General features: G+C 39.4%; 1 protein-coding gene across 1 annotated transcript in view; it reads right to left on the minus strand.

Annotated features, from left to right (window-relative positions):
• Window positions 1-24238, minus strand: part of LOC114156347 (teashirt homolog 1-like) — a 37082-nt gene that overhangs the window by 8950 nt on the left and 3894 nt on the right. The window lies entirely within an intron of this gene.

Raw genomic sequence — 24238 nt, forward strand, 5'->3', positions numbered from 1 at the left:
CATCATTCCCTCATCCAACTCAAACTGCATATTGCTTTGACTCATTCATGCATGTTTTGAAGAATCCTTGAATCTGCAATGGCAGCCATTCAGGGTTGCTTTAACGCCCAGTCATGCAAAGCGCCACCAACTTACCCAAAACTCTGTCTTAGCGTCAGTCCCCCAGCAAAGCCCCCAGGCCAAAAACCACCCCTCCCCCACTCAACTCCACCAGACTAGCGGCAGCAGAAATTAGCAAACACCCGGAGGAACTAATATTTTCTAGCACCAGTATCAACAACTGCTTTTGTGTTTTAAATAAAATGATTGAAATCATAATATCAGTTCTCTTAGTAAATCTTTGAATAGCTGCTGATACTGTACTAATTATATTCAAGGTTATGATATTGTGAGAGTTCTAAGGCTCATCACAGGTAGAAAATGTCAATATAATGACAGGAAAGACATGTTCCACAACTTCCACCAAATATTTTTTTCTTTCATTTAAGCACGCCAATGCTTAAGATGTGCTTAAACTCGTGCAAAGTACTTGAATATCTGATCTACATCCTTCAAATTGAAAATTGTCACATTAGTTTATTGAGCTCAATGTTCATTAAGGACATCTGCCTTATTTCAAGAAACAGGGTAACCTGACCGTGACGTGGCCCTGACAACTTCAACCCAGCTTCTTTTCCCTCTCTTTTCTCTTTTGTATACACACACAAAACACACACACACTTTCCCCCTTTAAGCCTTTCTCATTTATTCATGTTGTCTCAGAGAAGAGGGCAATCCCGGCTCTCATTTGCAGTGCTAATGTCCAATTCCAGCAGCCTTCACCCTGCTGATTTACCCCGCGTGCCGAGCGCTTGCATCTGTGGCGGGGCGGCCGACGAGGCTCCCTCACAGCGTTTAGCGGCCCTTCAAAGCGGGAGCTCCGGCGTGGCAGTCTTATTTCTCTCTACCGTTTCGCTTTGTCACCGGTCCCTCCATTCCCTGCCACTCACCTCTGATGGCTTTGGACAGGCCTGATCAGTGTGTGTCATTGACCTGTGCGGTGTGCATGAGTGTGTGCGTGTTCGGGCGGAGAGAAGGCTGTAAATAAAATGACATTATTATTTCCTCTGTCCTATCATGTAGAAAAGCCAATTATGGTAATGCTTAGTATGTCGGGCAATATCTGTCTCCTCCCCACACTCCCCTTCATTCTGTTCATTCTTGCTTCTCCTTTCAATGCAGAACTTGCAGTTGTGGTTTCATAGGACCTGACACTCTCTTTGGACTTCTCTGACGATGGTTCAAATCGGTGCAAACTGGCACAGACCAGCAGCCTGTCCTCAGCAAGATTTATTACCCGTCAAATCAGTTTAATTTTTTCCGCACCCTTTGAGTGGCTCAAAACATTTGGATGGAATCTGCAAAATGCCTATAATGAAGAGGATTTTATTGCGATAAAAAGCTATTTTATGGCATATTTTAGCTGTGACTACATTCGAACATGCTGTAAAGCTGCACTGGTGGAGCCATAATTTAATCCACAACTTCTTTGACCAGACATGTAAAAGCTTACCTTAGAGCGCCCCTCCTCCTCCCCCGTCCCCTTTCCATCAACCCACATGGAGCGGTCCACCATATGGCACAACAGCTCTGGGCTTTCCTGTAGCTCATTGGTGTACAAATCCACCACCAGTCTCCACAGTTCTGCTATGTTGGGGAAATTAAAACAGCCAGTGCAGCCTCATCCTCACAGTGGTTGCTGTACTACAGCCAACTATTCTATTTTTATACAAGCTCACTGCATTGATTAAAAAAAAAAAAATAGTAATTAAAGTTTTAGGGTTTCTTTAAATATTTGTATGAAAGTCCCTGAGAAAATTCACTTTCTGATTTCTGTAATTTTTCTGTCTGTTTTCATGTTCCAACCTTGCAAAACTGCATTGCAGGATGTGCACATTATGTTTTAGATGAAGCTAATCAGTTCTTCCTAACAATCTTATAATTGTTCACCCTTTAAAATGATGTGAATGGTGAAAGAGATTGTATTGGATGCTGAAGCTCCCTGCCATTGTCAGATACACTCTCCGTTATAGTCAATAACAACTACAACATTTAAATCAAAACTGTAAGTTTATGAAGGGAGCTTTTTCTGAGAGTATTGTCTAAACAAGATTTTAAAATGCATTATTAACAAATCAATTGAAAACAGAGTAGAAACATTGCAGCATTAGTGCAGCATGTTAGCAACCTGCTCTGCTGTTTACGATCAAGTAGCTAATTTATCTAAATAAATTTGTCAGAGATATAATCAGTGTGCTTCGCAAAGTTAAAACACGTTTCTAAAATAAAACGGAGGCCCAAAAACTATGCTGAAAACATGAGGAAGATAAAAAATTATAGGAGTACAGGAGCTATGAAGCCATCAACCAAACGCTCATTTAAATTACAAATATCAAATACTAACATCTAGAAAAAATTTACATCTTTAGTTTTGGAAATGAATCAATACAGCAAAGGCATTAAAATGGCTTAAGTTGAGAAAAACAAAGCTATGTGTTGTACATAGACATCGAGAGAGGACATAACTATTTTAAAAGTAGCAATTTGAAGCCAGTAAATCATTACCATTTCTACATCTAAAAGTATTTTCAATGAGAACTGAACACAGGAGGAAAATAAATTTTCGCTGGTTGTATTTAGCCACATGGTAGTTATCTGCTCACTGCCCCTACCTCTTTTTGCATAAGTCTGACATGCCATTTTTAAATTCAACTGATGTTTAGGGGCTACAACACACAAAAAGAGAAACTATGTGCTGCAAGTTATTTGAAAGAGCTTGTACTTTTGAATTCAACAGAAAATGAATTGCTAGATTAGCGCCACTTGTGTAAAACCTCTATCTGATTTTTACTGAACTCAGAAAATGTGGATAAAAGTAGAGTGAAAATGCTTAGAGTTCTTCTGCATTTATCCAATAGGAAACAGAAAATGGTTTTTGCAGTATTTGACCTGCCCATTACAGTTCCGAGCCAATCAGAGAAAAAAATTGGCAAATTAATTGTGAGATTCTAAATAGGAGGGATTTTTTTCCCTAAAGTTTCATTGCTTATCTTTTTTATCTATTCAAAATATAGGCTTGAATAGAAATAATATTAAATCTCATTCAAATAATAACTTTGGGCTAAGCTGAAAATACATGCCCTTTCCTTAATATACACCTTGTTGTGCTGAAAGCAGATATTGTATTTTGCTCTGAAAAATGATGCTAAAAGGAGCGAGGACGTGTCTGGTGTACTTGGCATCATCCTCCTTGAGCATTTATGCTGTTTCAGTCTCATCAGTCTCTTTTATGAGGGGTCTGTGGGTTGCTGCACTACTTTTGGCACGAGAACCTGCTCTCCTTGTCTTTCTGAGACATAATTTTTTATGCGTCTGTATGGGTTTATGTTCATCATCACTGCTGCAAGAAGATTATCAGCTACAAATAAAACTCCAAAAAAAAAAAACCTTTGCAATTATGGAAGCAAATTTTGCTAAAAGCATTTTTAAATCATTCCGACATCTCAGAATTCCCCCTGGATTACCTTCATCAATTACATAGAATTAGAAAGACACAAAACGACTAAATCAGTGATGAAATAAACTACTTCCCCTCCACCTCCTTGGATTGCCAGGCAGGTTTGATGCCCCATGACAGTGACTGCGGTCTATAAATCACCTTCTCCCTGAACTGTCAGTGCCCACTTGTTCTGAGATGAAACAACAGCCGTTAGATCATTGACGCAACAGATTCCAGCCCTTTCTGCTCAACTCTCCTGCCAACCTCCGCTCACCACCGCCGTGCACCCCAAGCCCCCACCACCTCCTCCTGAACGCTGCTCTTGTGCTGCACAGACATTTTTTTTTAAACCATCTGGTTCGCCTTCAAAGCAAAAGTATGGATAAAGCATAACTGCTGCTAATTAACAATGATGCGAGTGTGGTTTATTCAACCTGTGCCAAGCGGTGACTCAACGAAGGCAGATAATATTTGTTGAACAGATTCCTCACCATATCTAATATTTTCATTATAAACAGGCGTCAGGGTTTTGCTTATCCTGCCTTAAATTTTAGCTTGTCTTACGAATCTTTGTGCATTGATTCGGTAGTTTTATATTTAGCAAAGTATGCAGCTCCTTGCTACAGTATTCACACCCTTTGGACCTTTCCACATTTGCCATGTTACACCTGCGACCTTCAATATATTTTATTGGCACTGAAAGCAATGCATAATTTAAATGAAGTTACCTGAATACATAATTTTCAAAAATTCCTTGACAAAAACCAAACGAGAATTATTTCCTGACACTTTTATGCAATACTCTGGAGAGTCAACGTTACGGCTGAAAATCTGATGTGGTGTATTTTTGCCAGTTTTGCAAATATACAGACTAAAAATCTTATTTATTATAAAATAGCTTAAGCTTGGTCAAACTGAAAGGGAAAAATCTTTGACCAGCAATTCGTACCACTCAATTTGATCTAGGTCTGGACTTTGACTGAACCACCGCTAACAGTGTAGTTTGACCTAATCTGTTACATTTTAACCCTGATTGTATGTTTTAGTTGTTGCCCAGGTGGAAGGTGATCATCTGCCCACCTCTCCGTACACCTGTGCCCCCTACATGATTTTTTAGCAAACTTTCAACACACGTTCTTCAGGCTTGTTCCTTTTTGACCCTTTCTTTTGCCATAAATGACTGATAGTAGATGAGTGAACAGATTTTCCCACTTCAGCTGTGAATCTGAAGTGGGAATCAGATCCTCCAGAGCTACTGTTTACATTTTCAAAAGATAAACTGAAAAATTGCTTTATAATCTAACTTCTACACAACTTTCTCTCTGACCTGCCTTTTGTGTTCCTTTGTCTTCATTATGCCCTTTGTTCACTAAACCCCTAAGTCGTCCACCCAACAGCTGAGATTAAATTATAACCAGGTGGAGTTTGCTTACCAAATAGGTGACTTGTGGTTCTAGTTGGCTTCACTGTTTTTAAGGATATTAGTGTAAAAGGAACTTATTATACAATATATATGCAGGTCACACATTTCAGGTTTTATTTGGTGGCCATTACATAAAATCTTAACCATAATACACTGAGGTTTATGGATGTCGCATAGCAAAAGATGAAACAGGGCTGAGGTACTTTTGCAAATTGCTGTTTCTCTGCCTAATGAATGAATGGACATTGCAGGCCTATAAAGCTGTTCAGTCTAAATCAAAAATAAATGGCCCACAAATCTGAGGTACTAACAAAATAACAGTTTCATGCTTTCTGCATAGATGCTGTCTTTTGAATTCACCTGCATTAACCCCGACAGTAGAGCTTCCCCCCGACTAAACAACAGCTGCTCTCATCGCGTAGCAACAACCACTTGATGGATGACCCCAAAGATGGATAATTACCATAGATCACTATGGCGGTGTGGTGAAGAGAGGCAGGAAAATCATTGCAGGGATAGAAAAAAAAAAAAACGGGACGAAAGTCTTAGCTGGTGTGCATAAATTAAAATTAGAAAATGTGTTTATGTGTGTCTGTGTGGGGCGGGGGTGAAGAGCTGTGTGGTCCGTCTGCAGGTTAAAACTAGTTAGGAGGGAAGTGTTTATGACAGAAAAGTCATGAATAAGGGCTATAAAATGAAGTCTGATGGAATGACTCATGGGATCAAATCTGTCCTGGAGGATCTCTGACAAACAAAGTGGGTCAAGGAAGGAAGAAAGAAAACAGCAGACAAAGAATAATGGCAATGGCAATGAGTTTAGAGCAGCAAAAAAAAAAGGAAAAAAGAGCATATTTGTTTGTGGTGAGAGATTGACAGAGGCAGGAGTGTAAGATACAAGAAAATGAAAAAGGAAAAAGAACGCCAGGAGACGAAACCAAGAGGGCACGGGGCCAAAACAGGGTCAAAGCCTAACCAGTTTGGTCTAGCTGAGCCCAGTTGCACAATAAGCCATCAATCAACGTTCTCTGCACTGTCAGCCCTCCCCTCAATTCACAAAGGCCATCCACTTTGTACACCACTGAGGAACAAAACATTGAAAACCAACCGAGACACAGGGGGAAAGGGAAAAAACACACACACATAAACACACCCTTACATGAATGTGATCCTTTACTCTCAGCAGTAAGGAGGCACCCTACTGCCGCAGTAACAGAAAGTGGCACAGCAAGATTTTCATCTGCTCATCTTCATGAGGTATTTGGTTCTTAAGAATAGATGGAAAAGATTAGGAAGCCAATAAACATGTGAGAGTCAGATTAATGGGGTGAAGACTTTCTGTTACAGCACTGATCATTGTTAGATTGTTTGTCAAATGTTTGCTCTTGGAGTAACAACGCATAGAGAAACCATTGAGTTGTTTTAGTTTCTTAGTATTGGTGACTTGCTGGCTTTATTTCGCTCATCAGTAAAGTTTGGGTTTCTTAAATGTGTGCATTACTCAGAATTTAAACAGTACATTGTTATACCAGCAATTGACTTGGAGCTATTATTGGTATAAATATAAACAAAGGATTTAAAATCTCTCAAGACAGTCACACTGATAGTTTAAAGTCGCTTTAACGAGAAAGCAAAAAAAAATAAATTTGAACTGTACAGAGTGTAGCAAGTTAAAGTAGGACAGCGCTAACATTTGTGCACTAAACGTCAACTGCTTGAAAGGGAAAGTCCACTTTACCTCTATCTTTTTATAGGACAATATTTCTGATTGCTAAAAATGTCTATGCTCATAGTTTGTACTAGAGAAACACCGCCGTTCATTTTGTTTTAAAAATTGGGTTGAGACCACATTAGTAACAATTTCGGTTCGTTTCATTTTGTTTTCCGTTTCGTTCATTTGTTACGCATTTGACTGCAGGCTAGCTACCTGAGCAGAAAGCCTCACTAATTGAACTAGTTGCATCAACGTTTTATACTTGAGTTTTCTATAAACAGCCGAACGACATCAAGAAAACATTGCCCTGTGCAACAAACATTCGAAAACTATGACTACATTACGTGACTGTTAAATATTTAGTCTGGATAAAAATGTTTGTTTTTTTTAGATGAAGATATATATTTATGTTTGAAATTTTTGTGTGAATACCATGGCACTGTGGAACAGGGGTATTTTTACTTGTTGAGAATCTCAAACCAATAGAGATGGGATTTACGGCTTTTTGAAAGGAGACATATTTTGTGGGTCTGTTCCTTGTAGAGAACTCTTTAGAAAGACGTTTATATATTTTTAAGAAGAAGCCAGCCTAGGTTAACTAATCTTATCTAGTTTTTATTAATATGTTGGATTTTAGGAAATATTTAGATCAGCAGAAATATTTTCTATGATGAGGCAATTGGACTTATACTTGAAGAAGATATTTTAATGGTAAATACTACTGTGTCAGTTTGTCGTCTGAAAATCCAACTCAAATACACATTTTCTTGACTCAAACTATTTATTTGGTTTTTCTCCCCTGGTGCCTGTTATGTCTCTCTCTGTGGAGTAGCAAAAGAGAGCGTGAATGTGCAACTGTGTGACACAATAAAATAGAAAATAGAGGGGCTCGGATTTTTTGCCAACTGTGTGTGGCAAACACCACTACTCTTGGAAAATTTGACGCTTTTTCTGCTCTGCTGGTAATCAACACAAATATATATAAATATGGGAGTATTTGAGTAAACAGCACAAAGAATCTGATAAATGTGGGCAAACAATGAGAGAGACTGTTTTTTTGCAAACAAATTTGAAAACAAGACCAATCTTTTGAGGATTTTCTGAATCAGAGGGATTTACAAACATTGGTTTGTGCAAACGTAGCAGATGCAAATGCTGAATCTGAATCTTATGTAACCTGCAACTCACAAAAATAGGTTAATTAATTTATACTATATATATAGGAAGTTGGGCCTAATCAGAAGATTTTAAATTCTAGGGAACCCAGGTGTGAGCAACAACAGAACACACAGTGTCTACAAGAAAAGAGCAAATATTTAATATAATAAACAATTGTGGATCCACATTTAAAACAGACAAACAAATACTGCGCGCTTTTATAAAAAATAAATAAATAAATAAATTGAATACTTCAGTCTCCAATGAATTAATTCTTCAGTCTCAAAGTCTCTCAGCTGGTGACCAGTCGGGTCACTATCTACCCGTGCGCCTGGTCCTCTGGGCTGGGGCTCGCCATCCAGTTTCAGGAGAAGAGGGTCTTGGAATCTTTGGCCCTCCAAGCCAAAAGTGTACTGTACAAACTCCAAAAAAAAAACCTGACCTATAACAAGGCCAAAGTAAAACATTTTAGCACATAAGATGCTATTTAATCATTTCTCAAGTTCTTCTTATTTTTTTTCTTTCATGTTGTATAACAACAAGTTAACAGAACACAATTTTTCCAACATATTAGTAAAACTAAATAGATTAGCTTATATGTGGTAAAAAAAGAATATAATATACATTCAATCTTAAAATAAATGCAATTACATAAAACAAATACAACATACACAACAATAACAATACAAAATCTTACAATCAATTTTATTTTATATTAAATTTTATAATTTAATAGGTATTTTAGCCAATTTTCACCAAATTTACTTAACGGTTGTTTCGCAGCGAAACAACCGTCAGCTGTTCTCAAGCGTTCTGAGCGAAGCAACCGTCAGCTGTTAGCTTTCAAGCCTGTCTGCCGCGCTCCGAACGAAACAACCGCCAGCTGTTAAAAAGGGGCGGGACGATCAACCCCATTGGCCGACACGAAACCAGACCGCGCCAGCCATTGGCTGCCTAATCTGTCAATAGAAGCTAACACTAAAAGCATATTTCACATTTTTTGAAGATTTACGTAATTACCTTTTAGCTATTTTGGTAGAATAAGACATTGAATCAACATCTATTATTTTTTTCTTGTGTTTTTAAACACTGGGTTACACTTAGTTTGTATTTTTTTATTTTTTTTTAAATGGTAGATGTGGGTTTTCTTTTACAAAGATCCATGTTTTACTTCTCATACCAATTTATTTGTCAAATTCATCAAATTTTGGCAGGTTTTCCCACAAGGAGGAAATCATAGGGTCCTACTTTATGGTCTTATCAAGCGGGTTCATGCTGAGGCAGTCAAGCAACTGAAAACAGTGGCTTTACTGTGTCCCTGAAAGGAAATCCCCTGAATGTGACAAGCCCACTTAAAACAACTAAATTCACTGTTTTCAAAGCTCTGGACCTAAACTGTTCAAGAGTCAAATAAATAAGAAAATTACGAGTTCCACGCAAAAATGCAGACTCCCAATGTCATGACTACAGTCTAATTTAGCTCCTTAAAACTTCTCATTGTGTTACAGTGAAGCAAATAAAGCTAAATAAGTAGATTTCTGTCCCAATACAGAAGACTCCTCAAATTATTAGTCATGCTTGAATTACAAACACACACACTTTTATTTTGACAAGACACATTACCAGTTTTTCTCCATCCTAATCTTCTTCTGCGTGCCAATCAGAAACAACTCAAATACGCCAAAAGAACCAGACCTCAGAGATTTGATGCCAATCCCTTTGCAGACAAGCAAAAACACACAAAAAAACCAACTTTAGAAACCTTTAAAGTCACTTCTGGGCTGCAGGACACTCTGGACATGCAAACATTTTAGTGCTTTTAGTTGCATGTGTCACCAGGGGAAGTTCCTGCAATTGTGCCCCCATCAAAACCATTATCCTTTACATCGCCAAGTTTTCTTTTTCATTACACCCGCTCCGGCACCGAGTTAGCGCCTGAAGTTTGGCGATCCATTAAAGATAGCTGTACTGTTTCATTTCAGCACTGGCTTAGGATTTAAGTATGATGAATAGCACAGGGGTGTAAAAACAAAATAATAATAATAAAAAAAATAGAATCAAAGGAATAAGCTGAACCAGACAGAAGGTTCACGTATGCAGGGTTTTATGGAGGTTTTACTTCTGATTACCGTGGCAATAAAGTGACAAAAGATAGCAGCAGAGGAGAGGGCAAGAAATAGGGTCCCTTGAGAGAGTCAGTAAATAATAAAGTGGGCTCTTAAAGCAGACTTGTATCAGTAGACATCTCAGCCTAATTGTGTGTGTGTGTGTGTGTGAGAGAGAGAAAGAGAGTATCTGTGTACAATGGTTATGAAGTGAGGCAGGAAGGGAGGAAGCGATCCTTCAACAGAGCACAATATCAGACTGCGGACAGACAACGAACGGCTGGAAGGTTCTGGAAACGAGAGAAAAGCCTGCCTCCCTCACATTTCGGCTCCCAACGCCGCCTCCCAAAGTGCCCTCCATCTAGCATTAACACACACATGCTCGCACACATAAATGGCACCATAACTCTGTATCCGCAATCAATCTCCGCTATGAAGACACATCCATCTTCAGTAATGTTAATGGGAGGGTTCTTTTGGAGGGGAAGGAGGGGGAGAAGGAGGACAGGGGTAAAACAGAGGGTATGTGACTGCAGAGCTTACCTCAGAAGTGTGTGAGGTAATAAGGACTATGGGCGGGCGTGTGTGTGTGTGTCTAATAGAGACAAGGTAAATGAATAAAAAGCGAGAAGAGGGCGGTGTGCATTTGTGCATGTTAGTGTATTTGTCTGCACGGCAGGAGGTCATGTGTGCGTGTGTGTGTGTGTCAGTGGGAGAGAGACTGATGGCTGTCAGGTTACATCTGGCAGAGAAAATAAATTAGGCTTATGAAGAGAAATGAGCCGCCTGTGGAAGGAGTAAAAGGGGGACGGAGGAGGGATCACGACAGAGGGATGGAAAGAATGAAGATCAGGTAGACGTAATGAAGAAGCAAAACAGATTGTGTATATGTGTGAAGTGGCATGGGAAGCAATGGAGTTCATTTTAGCATATGTAATTTTTCATTAAGAAAGGCGGGTCTGCAACTGGAAACAAGACCAAGCTTTTCTAGTTAAAAGAGGAAACATGAGAGTATGTGTGGGAAGCAAAGTTTAAGGTAGCGTTAATACTTGTCTGTCACCTGTCTACACAGAAGAAAGGTTTTACTTATTTTGTCACAAACATCTTGACAAACTTTGTGTCCTTGCTGTTGATGACCAGATGCGTCTTGCCACAAAGTGTTCAATTCAAGAATCTTCAGTTCCACCCTCCAGACCAGTAGGTGGCAGTAATGAATGTGTATATCAATTTTATTTACAAACAAAAAGAGGTCAAAGATTTCTTATTGGAATTTGACTAAATACTTCAGTCAGCAAGTGAAAACAGTACACATTTGAATAGCTCTACAAATACGAGTATTTTTTCCTACTTTGCTAATAGCCATACATCACCATGTTTGGCTCATGTATTAAGTTGACCATCCGGCTCTTTATGTTCCAACAATACTTTGTCTGCACATAAGGAAAAAAGTCAAGAGTGATTTTTTTTTTTTGTAGGATGTTGTGGTCTACTTACGATCAAACTCCTACTTATCTTGGAACGCTGTGTTTGGTGCAAGTTTTACCAACACTGCAAAAGTTGGTGTGCTATCTCATTGGCCTTTTCCCCTCAAGAATACACTGAGAACATATTTGTGTTTTTTTTAAACACAGCCAACTGGCTTTTTTCTCGAACCAAAAGGCAGCTCGGATATAGTGTGTGATTCCTGGGTGAGAGTCTCACAGTGTGCGTTTCCTCTCCTCTCATGTCGTGTCAGCGTGTATCCATGTGCATTCCATCTCCGCAGATTTGTCAGCGTCTGTCCCATGACAAACTCGCCTTGTTGTGAGTGGAGGAGAGCTCATGGAGGGCTTTGTCACAAAGCGGTCTGTTCTCTTCCTGAGGCCTGGCGCCCCCCGTGTGATAAATGACACATGTCATTCCTGTCAGCCCCTGCCATCCGGGCTGGGAGGCCCCGAGCTGATGTATGGCCGCTTGGGCTAGAGGAAATCAGAATGTTTTGGCAGCACCCTGAGAAAATGGCCCCTTATTTCTGGTGTCCACGTTTGTGTCTGTGCAAGTGTGTACTCGCATGTTTGTGCCTGTCTGTCTGCGCCACAGAGAGGATGTTTAATTGTGTGCGTGCGCGTGTGTTTGTGCTTATTAGTTAGTGTCTGCGTCTCCCCAAGTGCGTACATCTTGCGTGTGCGCTCTCAACCTGTCAGGCAGACGGGTGGAGGGAGACAAATCATCGTCATGACCGGCCCAGCTGTTCCCCAAATTTGGTGTGAGGAGGAGAGTAAGGAGAGAAGAAATCCTGCCATTTGAGTTTCAAACAGTTGACGCTTCCCAGAAACGGGAATGAGTGAGAGGACAAGAGGAGCTAAACAGTCATGCAGATGCATAAAGTCAAGCAAGAAGCAAGCAGACAGAAGTTCCTGCTGCAAGCACATAAACATTCACAAATATGCAAAAGTCCAAAACATATTTGCAGCTTGACACACAAGCATGAGGCTCTCATGAAGTTGAAGTATCATGATTTCACAATATTTACAACTAATGTATATGGTGCTTTGATTTTAAGCAGAAAATCAACAATTAGTCCTCCTGCTGCTAAAATAGTTTAACATGTATTATGTTAGCTATAGCATTACCTGTCCTATACTTTCCACTGAGGAGCAGTTTATCAACAAGTTGGGGAGGGGCTCCTAACAGCTGAAGGAAGACCAGGTCACTCTTTAAATTCTCTGTTTTCTCATAAAAAGGACGTTAAACCAAAGCATGACTCAAACCTTTTGCAGTTTTCAAGATGTCGTTTTGGGAAACTTGAGATTTTTTTTCCTGCTGTTTACAGATCTGTTATAGTTTATGTCTGTTTCAATAATATGCAAGAAGGACCATAGAAATTATACCGTAAACTACTTTTGGTTTTGTTGCCGTTTAAACCCTTAGTGTATCTTGATACCAGTAACTGGCCCGTTGCTACTGAAAAAACTGTCATACAAAGAGATATGAATTACCTTAAATAATGTATAATAATAATGTGTTAATCCGGTACCTTATTTTCATCGCAGCTGCAATACTCGTGTTTTAAAAATGCCCTCAAATCGCTTTTAAAACCGATCTCCTGGTCTAGAGACTTTTTTATCTTTTTCCACACAGAGCCAGCACATATACACAAACGTTTCCCTGGTGGAGGACGGTCCCACCTGGAGGTTGTGAACTCTATTCGACCCCGTTTGATTGGGTGCGGGCCGAACTCCCATCCCTCCTCGCCCCCCTCTCCCACAGAGAAGAAACGAGAGAAGGGGGGGAAGAAAAAAAAAACGGCGTCATTAAGCTGTGAGTGATGAGTGGCAGCCATGGGTGACATCCTCCCTCTTTTGCTCTCTCTCTCTCCACTGCTTTCCAACTGCTTTCACTCTGTTTTCTCTTCCTCATTGCCCTGATACTTTTCACTCCCGCTTCATTCACCTCTCTCTCCATCCCTCAACCCCTCAAGTCATTTCTCTTTCACTCCTCTGTTACTTTGCCTCCTCTTTTTTCCACTCCCTCATTCCTCCCTCCCTTTGGCTCCCTGCTTTTTTTTTTGTCTGCTGTCACTCTCCTTTTCTCCTCCTTTCTCCCAACCTCTCATACACCATCCTTCTACAGCTTCTTTTTCTTTCACACATACAATGGTGCTTTGCTCGGCCCCGTCTGGCTCTCTGGCCCCGGTCTTGGAGACACTCAGTTTCTCCGTACATAATTGATCACCAAACAACCAGAGCAAAGATGCATATTTTTATTTATTTATTTATTTCTGAGTAATTCTACTATCTTAGACCACAGGTCATGATTATTCTTCCTCCATTTAAGACATACAGTATATCCACACAGAAAACAAAATATTCCAGAAAAAGCCGTAGTACCATGCTGTTCTAATCGTGATATGATTAACAAGTCAGAATGCAAACAATTCCCTTAACTATATTTAAAGATGCAGTACGCCCTAAACAACAGCAGGTTTTTATCTTTGAAATTATATACTATATAATGTTTTTGCCCTAATCTTACAAGTTAGTTTCAACAAAGACAGCACAAGAAGTGTAAATGATTCATTTTTAATATTATAAAAGGAGAAGCATGTACTAAGCAAACTGTATTGGTCTTAGTAGAGAACCCTGTGGAACTCCATGACTAACTCTGCTGAAAGCAAGAAAAACCTGCTTAAGAAATGTCAGGGTTTTGCACTTCAGTTTGAAACGTTTACAATGTTGAACTAAAATTTTTAGTCAGACTATTCCTACAGTTTAAAGTTATCTTAATTAGATACCAGAGCAAGTGTCAGCTAGATCTTAGTTTTCTAGAAGCCTTGGCTGTAGCATAAAGTAAGGGAAAGCTATCCCTACTGATGATAATACAAATTATGACAGATTCAGATTAACCTTATTTGTCTTTAACTCTTGCACAAAATGCTCCCTAAGCTTCCGCGTTTAGCATTTGAGCCACTATCATTTAAATGAGATGTGGCTGAAACTAGAATGAAAGACTATCCAACTGGCCAGATAGATCACTGGTGTACAGACCGTACAATTGTGGCACGTGGAATATAGAGACAAAAAAAAAAAAACACAGAACAAAAATATTCAACAGCGAAATGTAAAATAAAGAAATGCAAAATGTCTCCCTGTACTCTTCTGTTCTCCCTTCTTCCTCAGTAAGAGGCAAGGAGTGTAAGGCTCCATCTTGTCTTTGTGGACCAGTAATTAAAATCACTGTCCACCAGGCATGCATCTTTGCAGCATTGCTCCATCTGTTTTAAGGCTGTTGTCTGAGGAACAGTGCATGTTTTTTTATGCAAGTGCATAAAAAACTCTGTAGAACAATTATGTTACAGTATTTTTTTTCTCTTCTGAAAATATGTTTAATATTTGATGCACATGCACACATTCACTAAGTCACACACACACGTCATTTGGGAATCACACCTTCAAATCACCTGGTGAAAAGCTGTTTTCTTTTAAACTATAATGTCAGCAAAAGTCAAAGCTGCTCTAACAACAGGACCTATAAAATATTCATAACTGTACACACTTGTACTGCTGCAGTTTTTGAACTACAGAGCAAATAGAGCAAGTTGCTGAGGGACCTTAATTCGGTGGATTCCTTGCCGCCTGCAACTCGTCTCTGTCTGCCTGTTGAAGTTTAAACACCGAGAGGAGCAGAAAATCTAACAAGGTGATGGGCTAATTGACTGAACTTGATGAACGTGATGTTAATCAGCGCGAGCAATTCAGCTCGTTGATCTTGTTTAGTTTGACAAAGTTTAATTAAACATTCCCGACATGCACAAAGTGCTCTGTTAAAAAATAAAAAAACACGTCTTTATTCTCCACCAGCGTCAGATTTTATATTTAATTAACATTGTTTTTTACAGCAAGTGCAGTCGCTTAAAGAAGGCTTTCAGGTTTGTCGGCGTGCACTAGTTGAAAAACTAATCTCAGCTCCTGTTTCTCACAGTGATAAGATGATATATTTAACAAACAAAGCAGAGCACAGACAAATCCACCCAACATCTGCTTTCTTGGTAACTTACACGTGAGAAAAAAAACACATGTTCTTTCTAAGTTTATGTTCAGGAAACCTCAAAAAGCTAAAAGGAATTCTCCTTTTGAAAAGAACAGTGTTCAAAATTATGTTGACTATTATTTCCTATAAAAATTCTAATGTTTGTGTTGTTTTTAGGATTTTATGAAAATGCTAAAAACATTTCATGCATCAGGCTTCATACTACACTTGCTGCTTCCACATTCTGCCAGAAAGTCATTGATTATTTATATTGATTAATTAATTATAGGTTGACACAATCCTTGGTGAGAATCTGACTAAAATTCCGACAGAATTGTTACAGTCCTATTTTTTTATGATTAAAATTTACACATTAAAATTAGCCACTTTAGACATTAACAAAGATTGTTTTTAATATAAATAAGACAGCTTCTTTAAGCAAGCTAATAACTTTCAACCCAGCTTGAATCTGTTTCATGTTTTGGGCTTTGAGAATTTTGCAGTAGTTCTGCAAAATTCTAACTCTTCATTGATCTTTTAGGAGTTTGAATTTAATCCTGAGTGAGATGATAAATATATTTTACAGTGGCTTCCGTCCAACTGTGAAACATGAAGTGTAAAAGTCAGTTAATAAAGCAATACCACATGGGTCCAGATTACATAGAAGTGATGCAAAAACCAGCTGCTCGGAAACAGTTTCCAAACAGCACGCAGTTTCACATCACTGAAATGTGTAAAAATAAATAAATAAACAAAAAATCCCAAATGAGCTAGAAAATTCAAATTCAAAAACTGTTGGCTTTGCTTAATGTATTGCATGTTTCCTCACAGCAAACTAGTCACAGAGTTCAACAGGGTTCTGCACAAGCATCAATATGGTTTGCCTTAAGTATGCTTCTATTTGACATCATTTTAAAAGAATGGCATCATTTTTAAATAGACGTAACAGCTTGGAAAGCCAATTTTTCTTTTTTAAAATATTTTACCTCTTCAACAAAAATCTAAGTATTTCAAAAATAAGAGTTTCAAAATTGCTAATGCGCTCTTGGTAGTGTTTTGGGTAGGTCTGCAACTCTAGGCTAAATTAACTTTCTATCTCATTTGTTTTTACATTTCTTTAGATTGGTGTTTTGCTTTTAGAGAACTTTTAGTCTACTTCCTGTTGCCAGGTAGGATGAGTGATATCTTAACTCTACAGGTCAAGTAGTAGGCCAAAAACACTTAAGGGTGACATCTTTAAGGGGTCAGGTATGTTTTCACAACCTTGTAGGTCTTGTATGACAAAACTTAAAATTATGACAGCTTTAGCTTTGATTATTTATATTTGTGCATTAGTTTTAAAAAGCAAAAGTATTATTGTTTCATTACCTGGCGATTGTTCAAAGATGTAGCTGTGGCAGAGGTTGTGAATACATATTAATAAATTAGATTAAGTTACTTTAATTTAACGAGGCCAATAAGACTATTTATTATGTAATGTATCAAATATTTAACTAGCTTGAAGACGCAAATAAAAACATTTAGAGATGAGATTACAATTCCAATCATGCTGTTAACAATTGGTCATTATAATTTATAGCATTGGTCATAGAATGAGAATATCATGCAGGTTCATACCGACTGAACACCAGACACAGTATATCAGTAAGGCCAACGTGCATAAAAATGTATCACTTGTTTAATACATATAAAAAAACGAAAGCTGGGCTTTCTAGACTTTTAGGGACAAAACAATCCAAACTATGTTCCGTAAACTAAACTTTCAAACAGCATGCAATGAAATGTGTCAACAAAAACTGCATACTTAGCAAATATGCACTAAAGGACCCAACAAACTCATTAAGCAATGATCAAGTGTTGCCTTCAGCAGTCATCACATTATTTATTTGATTACACTTTCATCTTCTAGTGGTGATGCAGCAACAGACATTATTCAGTGGGTGATGCAGTGACTGTTGTGCCACTGGGGACTTTTGTGAGGTAGAAGTCGAAAGGCAGACGGATCAGAAATAGACGCCAGGCCAACGTTTTGGTCCTCACACAAAGAGGGGCAGGTGATCAGAAACAGACATCCAGCCAGAGAGACACTAAGAGACAGAGTGACGAAAAGAGACCCGCTAAGAGATGCGGATGTAACAGAGGCCTCCCGCTGCTCTCTCAGAGCCAGACGACTTAAAGAGCCGGAGCTGGGCTTATACCCCCTGCGACTGACAGTGTCTGAGACAGCGCGGCAGCTCTCGAAAGATTTTACAGGAATTTTCTGGGGCAACATGTGGTGTTGTTGAACTGAGTAGGATCCCGAAACATTATATCCCCCTTTCAGCTGCCCATCAAGCGGTGCATTGCGGGTGATGGCGCTTCAGCGGTGGGTTCCCTCAACTCCCCCCCCCACACAAAACTGCAAAGAGCCCCACTAACAGAGTGTGCTTTCATTTGTTTCCTGTGCAACATGCCGTACGGATAAACTGTCTGTTAAATGGGACAGGAAACAGCTCTGGGAAAATATGTGACAGTCATGTGTTTGGGGTTCAAAAGAACATGACACAAGGCTTTACTGCTTTGTGACCTTTTGGATTGTCACAACTCAGAAGTGTGACTAGAGGAGTTTGCTGGAAATCCTACTATTTGAGGAAAAAAAAGAGGTTTCTTGAAAGCTGAGAACAAGGCCAGCGGGCCTGGGAAAGGAGAGTATTACAGACTCCTTTTCAGATGTCGAGTTCATGTTCTCGTAGCCAGTTCACTGCCTCTTGAGCATCCGGCGAGAGAACGATAGATGAGGCTGAGAGACGGGGAGGAAGATGAAAGAAAGTATGAGCCGGCTGGAGCAGAATTGAGTCAGTAAGATAGAGATTGATGACAGATAGGAAGATGAGAGAGGGCTTACTGGGGAGGGAGAAAGAGAGGAGGTTAGTAATCCCAAAAAACAAGCAGCGAGGAAGAGAGGCAGAGGGAGTAGGACGAGACAGAGATGAAGAGGTAAAAAGTGTTGAGATGGCACTACACCGGACTCCTGCATGACCTTCCTCGTAGCCCGCTCCCAAGGACACAGTGTCATCTGTTAGCTGTATCCAATCCCAGATGGCTTATCTGTAGTAAACTAGTGTCTCAAAAAATAATATTCATTGCTTCTTGGACCACTTTATCAGTTAAACGTTGCTTCAGGGATGGAAAATTCCACTGGTTTCCGACTTCTGGATATGCGATGGTTGGATTTTATCAACCGCTATGCAATAAAAACATAGAGACTTATCTGTGGAGTCGCAGGGGAAGCCAATTACTTCATGTGCTTGAAAATACAGCTCTTCTAATGTTCACACTTGAGAGCTATACATCGCTGCTCTGCTCATCACTGAATCGTAACTTCCTGTGTGAAAGAGGATATGTATTCATACAGACCTTTCACACTATAGACGCCACTTGTCACGTAATCAACACTAATTAAGAAAAGGACTGAACTTGTGTTTAAATTGCTTGTTGTTTACTGACAACAGAGGCATAATGAACCCATCAGTGGATTAAGCTACTAGCTAAAGCACTCCACACCAAATTATTGCCAGAGTGACCAAACTGTTATAGAACAGACTGCTTAAGGTGTTTAAAAAAAATGTCACCAAATCTAACTGACAGTTTCCCATCTTACAGACTTTATATTTTGTGGAGCAGTTGCTGTCTGGAGCCGTTTTGTATGATTTTTGCATGCAAATGTATTTTGGCTTCCTCCCAGTGTACCATGTCATGCATTTTAATGCCATGCACTTTAATGAATTGCAACTTAAATATGACTGTGGTGTATGCGTTACTTTTCATCATACACGTTTTTGCCCCACTGGACACTTTTTAGTATACGCTGGATCAAAACTTCTAAGATATTTTTAATTCAAAGAAAATTTAACAGCATACCAACCCTGTCCTTCTGTGCACATTCTCGCACATTAAGTCCTTTTACTAATAAAGATGAATTATTTTTCGGGTTTTTTGCAGTTCTATTCCTTTGCTTCTGTACTGTAAATGTAAAATAATAACACTTGCATGTACTGTTACACCACTGCTAGACTGTCAGTCATTTACCACTTTAGGATGAGATCTCTGAGGCTCTGTTTAGAAATGACCTTTTTTTCATAATTTTTCCATCACATGACTTCAAAAACAAAGCAGGACATTGAGAAATGCACATAAACTTGTGATGCCTTCACTTCACATTGCCTTTCAAGAATCAAGGTGAAGCTAAAAAAACATGCAGATCTAAATTTAAAGCAGATAAATAGCTTCGTCACCCTTTTGGTTTGCTATACTAAAGTAAATTATCTCGGTTTCAGTGTCTGAGGTTTTTTTTCATCTTAAACTTGGGCCTTTGACCTTAATTTCACAGAAGATAAACATGTTGTGGCCCGGGAGAAATGGAGGATGACTTGAGGTCACAGAGTTACAGGTTGGGACTTAATCCCACAAGGTACCAACTCATCCAGCTGAGCTCTCTGGCATCCCAGCTGTTGGTTGGTGCACAGAATAAATATTTGTCCAACATCATACATTTAATCTGTTTTTGGAAAAACATGCACTGATTCAGTCTGGATAGACTCTTCTTTTTAAAAGATGCAATTTACCTAGATGTTTTTATTATTATTTCTACAGTAGTTGGTTTTGAATTTAAGTGTAAAAACTGGACTACATTAGAGAGCTATCTTGTAAGCAGAGAAATTCAAACAAACCCAACTACATATTCATTTTGCCTATTTTTAAACACACAAAAGTGCCTCATTTGGTGTAACCAATATATCTACAAGAAATTAAATTTCAGTGAAATTCCTACTCATTAGCAGCCCACATAACTGTATAGAAAGTTTATATTTTTTAAATGACAAAACTTTAAAAATACCTAAAAGATGTTACACAAAGCTAATAATGAGTCTTCTTTACTCGGGATAAACTTCCCCACTAAATGCACGCACTAATACCAGCTTGCTTTAGCAACCTTATTATGTTGGGTTTAAGGTCTGATTGATAAATATTGTTACTTTTATGTGCCAGATCTGCCAGTCACTAGTCAAACAACTGTTGGGTTCAAACACAACTGTTAGACATTATAATCTGGAGAAATACAGAGACAGTTCCAAGGTCTTAATTGTCTTTCTGTCTTCCTACTTGTGTACTTGGCTCTACCTGTAAGGTTAAACTACCTGGCAACACCAGAGCCAGTGTGTGCGCTGCATGCCTTGCAGTGGCAGCACAGGCACATAAAATCAGCAGCTAATAAGACCACGTTGGGAGTCGCTGGCCCGGCATAAATCAATGGGCAAAATAATTGCTAATACGCCGGATATTGATTAGAATGCCCGCTATGCACTTATTTTCTGGGGCAACGGTGGCGAGGTGCTAACGGGCTGACAAGGGTAAAGTGCTATTTCTCCGAAAAGGCACAGAGACAGACAGCTGGGCAGGGGGGAAAAATGACTACGGGGTTTCTGCAGTAATTCTTAATTGACACCTGTCAGAGGAACGGCAGCAGTCACAGCTGCTGCAGGCGAACTTCTCCCAGAGTCTTGTTCATCTGTCACTTTTAATACCTTTTTCTTCACAACCCCTCTGTTGTGCTCTCTACCTCACCCACACCCGCGTTCATCCGCCCTGCTGCATGCCAGATGTTCAGGGCTGCTCAACAGCAGCAGCACAACTTCAAGGCCGAGTGGTGCCGCGCGACTCAAGTCACAAGAAAACGCCGTTTGCGCTGATCCGTTTGTGGATCAGAAGACATCTTTTTTAGCTCAGCAGAACTCGGTTATATTGATCTTAATTAAGGGGGAAAAGTCAAATGTAATCCAGAAAGGGACGAAGAAAAAAAAACCCCCATCTTTTAGACCTTTGTAACTATACCAAACAATCACTGTGTTCACATGGTGTGCAGAATCAATCATTCAAGGTCAAACACAATACATACAGTGAAGCAACATGCATAAATAATAAGAACACAGATGCTTTAATAAATCTAGCTCACATAAAAAAAAACAAAAATCATCCAGAAGAAACAATAAAACAGTTCGTACAGGACCTCTCGTCCTCATGTCCCATTAAAACGTATTGCATCCAAGTTTTTCTCGCCCTCGCCTCAGTGTTGCTTGAGATTTTGTTCAGGTACAAACACTTTATTTCTATTTTGGTGTTTTTCTAGTGCAACCCTGACAAACACCAATAACTCCACAGAAGTTACGACGTTGCAGAGATTTCTGCATATGGAAAATCCCTTATCTGTCCCCAACTGTGAAGAACATGTGCTCTTCAAAACCAAATTCAGCTTTTTGAAAGTTCAAAAACTAACAGCTCTCCCTAGTTTGTCACAATCCCATCGAGGTGTTGATACTAGTGGAAAGGACTGAAATGCCATGAAGTCTTATTTTCTTAACGCACACACACACACCCACACGCCCCCAGCCCTGCACGCACGCCCCCGCACATGCACACACACATTTAATTAAAGTCAGAAGGACAATAACCTATCTTTTAATAACTTTGTGAAACTCGGTTGAGTTCACGTTTAAAATGTGTTGTGGAAGAAAATACAGCACATATAGAAGAGCATCACTCATTTTAAGTAACACGGCTTTAAATCTAGATTTGATAAGCTATAAGAGACGTTATTGTCAAGCAGCAGACTGCAGGCTTGCTACCTGAGCACATAATGGAAACTAATTAAAATTAGTTAAAATATTTACATAAATACATGATGTGGAGAACAAGTAACTGTAATATTGAATATGTTGATTTATTTTTGGAGATGCGTTATAAATTCTTGATTTTCTGTTTTAAATTAAAAGAAAATGTACATTTTTATTTTTTACTTTATATTAATACGTTGAAGGCCATGGTATTTTTAGTCAAGGCTGTTATAAGAATCATTCGCTCTCTACTAGATTCACTCATCTCAATCAACTCTTTATTACTTTACTTATTCACACAGGAATCTTTCTCTTGCGTCTTCAGGCCTCTGTGTGGTCACCGTGGGGTGGTCTAACCTTCCTACGACACAGTAGAGTGAGAAATATTATTCACTTTTTCAACACTGCTATTGTTCTACGCCTAAGCCATAAATTTTCTTTAGCCTGCAGAATGTTAAGAAATGTTTCCCAAGATATCTTTGTGGATCAAAAGCAGCTGGCGATACAATATGAGCTACGAGTGAAAAAGTTTGATTTAAGGCAGAGGAAGCTGGTCATTTTTAGCTCTGTAAAAATGACCTTGATTTCATGTCTTTTTCAGTCGATTCTCCTTTTGTTGTGCTCGAGTGAAAGTCCAGGTTTTTCCTGCTTCCACTGAAGCTCATTAAGCGAGGGGATAGTTTTACCTCTCGCCTGCAGCGCAGAACGCCTCTACGTCTTCACTCTTCAGGCGCGTCTAATTCCCACATATTTTTTTTAGCTCGACCCTCTATTTTCCATAAGAGCAGTCATCGATCTTCATTTGTCACTTAACCTCCACGACGATGAGGACAGAGAAAGCGGAGTCGAGTCTGCGTGCGTGTGTAGGGGTGCGTGTGTGCGCGCAGATTAGCACACGTCTTTGATTTCCAGAAGGCCTCCTGCCTCCGACGGCACATGCAAATGAAAACTAGCAGAGTGTGTGGAGAAGCAAATACATCCACTGACTCCTTCAGTCAATGTCACCTGTTAATGCCACTTTACGTACTCTGCCGTATCAGTGAATCTGAAAATTACACACACACACCCCAACATGCTCAGTTGTCCACAGACTTAAGTTCAAATAATGTTTTCTCGTCTCACAGCTGCTGCTTCTCATCCTGACAAATGTCATTAAATTCTTTATCAGAAGTAATCCCGATAAAAACCAACTCCGAGTTTTGTGCTTGATTCTTCCTCGACAGGTGCCACGAGCTAATCGCCTACCAAGTCAACACAATAGTAAATATCAATGTTAAAATGCATTTAATGCAAATAACTTTAGTCATTTCTCTATGACACAAAAGAAAAGAAATTAGGGCCGCATCTGCTGGAAAACTATTAAGAAGCACCTCTGCTAAAGCAGACATACAAAATGTCAAATGACACAGTAAGCAACTTCTGCTGTTGAGTGTACACAGGAGGGGGAAAAAAAAGCTGCAGAAACGACGCAGGGTTGATTTCATCAAGGCAGCTTGCAGACTTGACACCGAGCTGAATTTGTCAGCAATAATCTGCGGACCCGTCACTGATCTGCCAGCTACCTGGATAATTAGGGACCTGGGCTAATGATGCCGTCAGAATAAAGGGAGGCCCCACCCCGCGAGTCGTAATTAAGAGGCTCCTTTTTGGAAGTGGCGTTGGCGGCAGAGCACAAGGAGAGGGATGTAGTTGTATAATCCGGACAAAAACCGTACGGCGAGTTTAAAGAGATTTGGTGGAACATTGTTTAAAATCTAGCAAAGATTGATAATTATTGGTGTTGTGTGTAAAATTGCGATTAGTCAATCAAACCTGGCCAGCGACAATAGTCACGATAGTAAGCAAAGTAAAGTTTGTCCTCACTAATGAACTACCACCAAGACTCTGGATGGAGACCAGCAACAAAGCATGCAACCGCTTCAAGCAGTTACAGTTTCAAACCTGCCCAAACTTTCCTTCACACTGTTCATATTTATTTGTTTTCCATTTCTATATAGCTTCTTTTGTCTTCCACACTTCCTCTGACTTTACTTTTAACAACACACTGATACTGAAAATAACTTAGGTTTCTTCCATCAGTGACAACTTCAGCTCTGAAGAGTGTTGTAATTAGGATTTCCCATATCAGCACATACTATTTACAAA

Source organism: Xiphophorus couchianus, chromosome 13 (genome assembly GCF_001444195.1).
Source record: "Xiphophorus couchianus chromosome 13, X_couchianus-1.0, whole genome shotgun sequence".
Classification (NCBI taxonomy): Eukaryota; Metazoa; Chordata; class Actinopteri; order Cyprinodontiformes; family Poeciliidae; genus Xiphophorus; species Xiphophorus couchianus.